The 6,106-nt window shown below is 38.0% G+C and overlaps 1 pseudogene; it reads left to right on the plus strand.

The window, feature by feature from the left end:
- The first annotated feature begins 820 nt into the window (after positions 1 to 820).
- Positions 821 to 4,001, plus strand: LOC135230192 (olfactory receptor 4C13-like; annotated as a pseudogene).
- The last annotated feature ends 2,105 nt before the right edge of the window (positions 4,002 to 6,106 follow it).

Raw genomic sequence — 6,106 nt, forward strand, 5'->3', positions numbered from 1 at the left:
TGGGAACGGAGTTAGAGGGGCTGATAAAATGTTCTTTAATATCATATATTGTTTATATTTGATTTCAATGTCTCAAAAAGAGATTTTAGAAATGAATTAAAACAACTCCCACCAATAAAATAATACAGAAAAACCCATGATGCAATAACACACAGAGAAAGAGAATCAGGATTTTTGAGAGTTTTCAGCTTCCTCTCTAAGTAATTCCAATACACGAAGACAAAAGACTTTTCCAAAAAATATAAAATCATGGGTCTCATACAAATATAAAATGAATACATGACAAAGTTTTTATTTAACACATTAATTAAGGAGGGAACCAGGAGTATGTTATGATCCATTTAAAGGAGAATCCAGTGTAGCACATTTGTTCAATCAGGGATGTGTCATGAATTTACAAATAGATGCAAAACTGACTTTATCTGCAATAACTGAGGGAAATCAATTGAACCCTCTTCAGACAGTATTTTCAATTTTATGCACAAAAATTATTTGCATTATCAGTTTTCTATAAGTGGGAGAGTTGTAAAATAGCTCAAAGACAGTGAAAGGCATAATCCTCATAGAATCATGTAGCCCCAAGGGGAGTGCTATAGACAACACATAGCTTTTCATTGAAGACAGCCAGTAATCTTTTTAATATTTCAAAGTCTTTCACAATTTTTTTCTCACAGAAGTTAAATTTATTCAGCAGCTATACATCAAAAGAAGCAGAGATAATTTTTAAATAACCTAGAATTTTTTCAATTATTTCTATTATTTACCAAGAAAAAATACAAACTTTCCTTATCCATTGGAGTCCTAGTAGGAAACAGCATGCTCAAAAAGGCAGATTAAAAAAAAAGTTTAATGAAGATTATTTATCAAGGTATGAAGGAAATTAGTTAAGGGTGATGATAAAGCTTGCCAGGGCTAGTAAATCATTACCAGCAGGAGGCCTGAGGGAACAAGGGGAAGAAATTACTACAAAAGGAAATATAACTGTAGGAGATATCCACCCAACAAGAGCTGTAACCCTAGTTAAAGGTACCCTGTTAACTTATAAACCACGGGACGGTCCCAGGAGAATAAACCCTGACATTCTTTTCTTCCCACCCTGTCCTCCTAACATTTATCTAGCACTTCCTGTTGGCCAGAGAAGAAGGAGGCCTGGTTGAGGAACACCATGGAAGCCCGTCATGGAGGAGAAGAGTGAGAATAGATCTGAAGGGCTGAGAGGAGTATATCTAGCTCACTTTCCAACACTTTATTAAATTGTTTTTCTAGGTAAGATGGTGAACACTCCTATTTTGGAAAAAGAAAACACAGGAGAAAGAAGTAAATTGTCTTCCAACTTGTTTGCACACTTAATATTTATTGACTACCACTCTGAGTCAACCATTAAAGTAGATCTGTGGATAAAAAGGTGAAGAAGGCAGGTACAGCTTTGTTTCTCTGTGGCCTATTTAAAGGGCTCTTGAATGGAAGAGCCAGGTGGTTTGGTCTTAATCTGTGTATCGACAGTGTGTGAAACCAGAATCAATAGTTGGTTAGCAGCCGTAGCTCTTAACCACTTCTTCACCAGGGCTCCTTGTATACAGATATGTATATGTATACATATATGTATACATACAAATACTTACACAAACACACACTTGTGTATGTATATGTGTGTGTGTCATTTTTGTTGTGTGTTGTGTGGTTGATTCTGACTCACAGCAACCATAATTGACACAGTAGAACTGCCCCATAGGGTTTCCTAGGCTGAAATCTTTATGGGAGCAGATGGTCAGGTCTTTTCTCCCACGGAATGAGTGGTAGGTTTGAAGTGCCAACATTTTGTTTAGCAACCGAGTGCTTAACCATTGTCCTACCAGGGATTCACACACACACACATATATGAGTTCTCTAACATTTCTTGCTGGCTGAGAAGGAATTTATAATGTGATGAGCTCCCTATGCCTGGATGTCCTCCAGCAAATGCCCAGTGACCACTTGTCACAAGATGTTGCAGATGGGATTCCAGCATAAACAGAAGAAGCTGGATTAGACAGTTTTCAATGGTTCTACTATTTTTGTAAAATAGAAAAAGCATATTTTTTCTCTTCCTGTATGCCAGGAAGGAAAACAGTTTATTTATTAAAATGCTTTGGTCTTATTTGAAAACACAAAATATGAAATGCTTATCACCCTGCTATTAAAAATGTTGTCTTTATAGGATAATCCCAATATCTGTGTTCATCATCAGCACTGAAATGAAAGAAAACAGGATGAATGTGACTGACTTAATTCTAATAGGGCTTACACAGAATCCTCAGATGCAGAGAATTCTAGATGTTGTTTTGTTTATCACCTACATTGTCACCGTCTCAGAAAACCTGCTCATTGTGGTCACCATAATCTGCAGTCAGACATTGAAAGCCCCAATGTATTTCTTCCTGGCCTTCTTATCTTTAATAGATGCCTGCTACTCCTCTTCCATACTTCCTAAAATGCTAGCTGACTTGCTCTCTGAGACAAAAACCATCTCCTTCAATGGCTGCATGACACAGATCTTTACTGAACATTTCTTAGGTGGTTCTGAGGTTGCCCTCCTTGTGGTCATGGCCTATGACCGTTATGTGGCCATCTGTAGTCCTCTGCACTATGTGACCATCATGAACCACCATATATGCTGCCTTTTGGTGGGGGTGTCTTGGACAGTGTTTTTTTCCACTCTATTGGACAGATTCTTGTCACTTTCTGGCTCCCATTCTGTGGTCCCAACATTATGGATCACTTCGTGTGTGACATCTTCCCCCAATACAACTTGCCTGCACAGACACTTTCCTTGTTGGTCTCCTGATTGCTGTCAATGGTGGGGTCATGTCTGTGATTATCTTTGTAATGTTGTTGGTATCCTGTGTCTTCATCCTGCATTCGTTGAGGATTCATAGCTCTGCAGGAAGGAAAAAGGCCCTCTCTACCTGTACCTCCCACATCACTGTTGTTGTCTTGTTCTTTGTGCCCTGTATTTCTACATATCTGTGACCAGTGGTCACCTTTTCTATGGATAAAGGAATATCTGTATTCTATACCCTTGTCACTCCCATGTTAAATCCCATTATCTACACAGTAAGGAATGCAGAAGTAAAAAATGCCATCAAAATGTTATTGAAAAGAAATGTAATTTCAGATAATAAATGACCCAATATGAAGATCTTAATTCTATCATAATCTTTATATTTTTCTGTTATATATATATGTATGTGGGTTTGTGTGTGTGTGTACATATATATGTATATATATGCATATATGTATGTATATATATAGCTCTTTCCCACCTATATCACTTAACCCCCATAGAACCTTTGCACAAGAATGGCATGGAGGTGGTGTCTGACATCCTCTAACTTCACAAGGGGAAAGGAGAATCAAAATCAACAGCCCAAGCCTGATTCCTTGCAGAAGTCAGACGTGCCTCCTCTCTCAGCCATCTTTGCTAATTCTGATACCAACTGTCCCTCCATGGCACTCTCTACTTCTCTGCTGGGTTCGGTAATTCATTGCAATGGCCACACAGAACTCAGATGATTATGGTGTTTATTAGAGAAGTAACAGTTACAATTCAGGCCCAAGAACATTCAAGATACAGCTCTTCCATCAGGACAGCCTCTTCCCAGCTGTGTTCACAGGCGTACCTCTCCCTGGTCCTAGGCATGTGCCCAAAGGCACTCAACTTTCTTCATGAGCCAGGAAGCCCACCAAGCCTTCTCCTGCCAGTTCTTTCTTCCCACCACTTCTCACCATCTTCAGGGTTATAGCTGGTTGTCTGTCGGTCTCTTTCTTCCGGGAGCTTCTTAGCATAGGAAACCCAGGTTCAAAGGATGTGCTGGCTTCTGGCTGTTATTCTTTGGTGGTGGCGGGATCTCTTCTTTACCCCATTTGGTCTGGCTCATTTCAAGCCCAGCTGGGTGGCAAAACTGACCAGTCCCTTTGGTGGGCCACAATTACCCTACTACAGAGTGCCACTGGGAGTTACAAGACTGTGGCTAGACAGGCCACACAAAAGTGATCCTTCATATCACACTTTGCAACAATTATTCTGATTTACTGATGATAAAAATTGAGTTAAAAAGGGCTAAATGATCAGCCCAAGGTCAGAGGCAGAGCTATTTGAATCTGCATTTGTTCTAATTACAAATCCCATATTCTTTCAACCATTTCAAATTGTATCAGGATCAAAGGCAGCCTTTATTTTATACCAAAGCCTTTCTTGCTTTGTTGCAAATTGCAAATTCTCTTCTCTAATTGCAGAGTTGTATAACTGACTTGCACATATAAGCTGTTGTTACTCAGAACCCGTATTGGCTACTGGTATCTAGGACAGTTTAGGAAGAAAATACTTTCTAATACTCTCTCAGCACACTGACACTATACCAATGTTGATAATTATATGGGCTTCTTGTTCTGTCAAGTAAAAGCTTTCAGTAATAAATTTTTAATTTATTACAGGTTTAATTGTATTTAAACCTATGTGGAATTTTAAAGTGTCCTTTGGTGGTCACAATGACCGTATAACATTGAAATTTAGTTAACGTTATTATTGTACTGGAAAAAAAAAATAGGGGGGTCATAAAATTTAAATAATTAGATTATAGAACAAATAAATCAGCCTTGAGCCCAAATATCCTCACTTCACATCCTATGACTTCTTCATTATATATGTAATTCTTTTGTGCTAGACTCAGTTATACTTAGTTATGGTCTGTTTTTTAATTTTATGTCATACTTGTTGCCATCAAGTTGATTCTGACACACAGCAACCCTATAGCACCCTATAGTCCAAAGAGATACTGATATATTTGAATTGCTTACCTTTTGGGAGCAGCCAAACTTTTAACCACTATTCTACCAGGGCTCCATGTGTCATAGGAAGTGATATTTTATTAGACTTAAAATCATTTAAACAAAGAAACGAACAAAAAACCCATTTCCATTGAGTTGATTCCGAGTTATAGAGATCCTATAAGACAGAGTAGAAGTGCCCCATAGGACTTCCAAGGAGCAGCTAGTGGATTCAAACTGCTGACCTTTTGGTTAACAGACTTTGCTCTTAATCACTGGGTCACCAGGGCTCCTTAGTGGTAATTAAGTGCTGTTTTTTTTCCCCAAAACACATTGTAACATATCAATTTCTGTATTAAAAATTTCCTAAATTGTTACTTGAATCTAACATTATTAAGTATATATCTGAGACTCCTCTTCTCAAACTGCTTCCAGAGATGGCTTAAGCATAAGGCATACAAGAAAAGAGAAATCATTACTCCTCAGTTGGTCAAGGGAAGATTTCTCAGCTAAAGAACTTACCTAATTCATAAGACTTTGTTGCAAATAAGTTTTGGTTCTTTTAAAAAACAAAGTTTGCAACCACAAGATGAATGTATGCTATAGATGTCTTTATAGAACACTTTGACATAGTGTTCTAGCCTCCCACCTCATGGGTATCATAGGTTTTATTCGAGAAGTCAGAGGACTCTAAGATGCAACAATAATTAGCAAGATATTATGACTGTGAAACACAGTGGAGGGTAAGAACACCAGCTTCAGGATCAGTAGACACTGGTTTTTTTCCTTACTGTGCCACCATCTCATTGCATGATCTTAAATAGGTTTCCCTATATTTATAGGTAGTTTACTTAGGTAACTCAGGAGGTGTTTCCAAGTTCTTTGATTCTGTTCATTCCACTTTTATTTCCTTAAATATTGTTATATTTGATTCTACTTCATTTGGACGAAGTGAAATTGGAAGAGTCATAGAGATTATATTTCTATAGGCCCAGAGTTGGCCATAGCCCACCACCCTAAACATTTCCATTTTTGGTAAACAGCTCAGGAGATGTTTTCTTTTGATGAAAGGATCTTTGGCCTGGACTAAATAATTGAGAATAAGACCTCTGTTCTTGAAGGTTTGATTGCCTTGAAAACATGGACTTCTGCTGATTGAAATGCATGAAGTTGGCCATAAGATGAACTCTTTGGCAGTCACACTTCTTTTTGGTGTGGAATCAGTCCCTAAATCTGTCAAACATGAAACTGTAGCTCAACTGGTTTCTTCCCAACTGTGATCTGATGCATATTTCATTCC

This window comes from Loxodonta africana, unplaced genomic scaffold (assembly GCF_030014295.1).
Source record: "Loxodonta africana isolate mLoxAfr1 unplaced genomic scaffold, mLoxAfr1.hap2 scaffold_85, whole genome shotgun sequence".
Taxonomy (NCBI): Eukaryota; Metazoa; Chordata; class Mammalia; order Proboscidea; family Elephantidae; genus Loxodonta; species Loxodonta africana.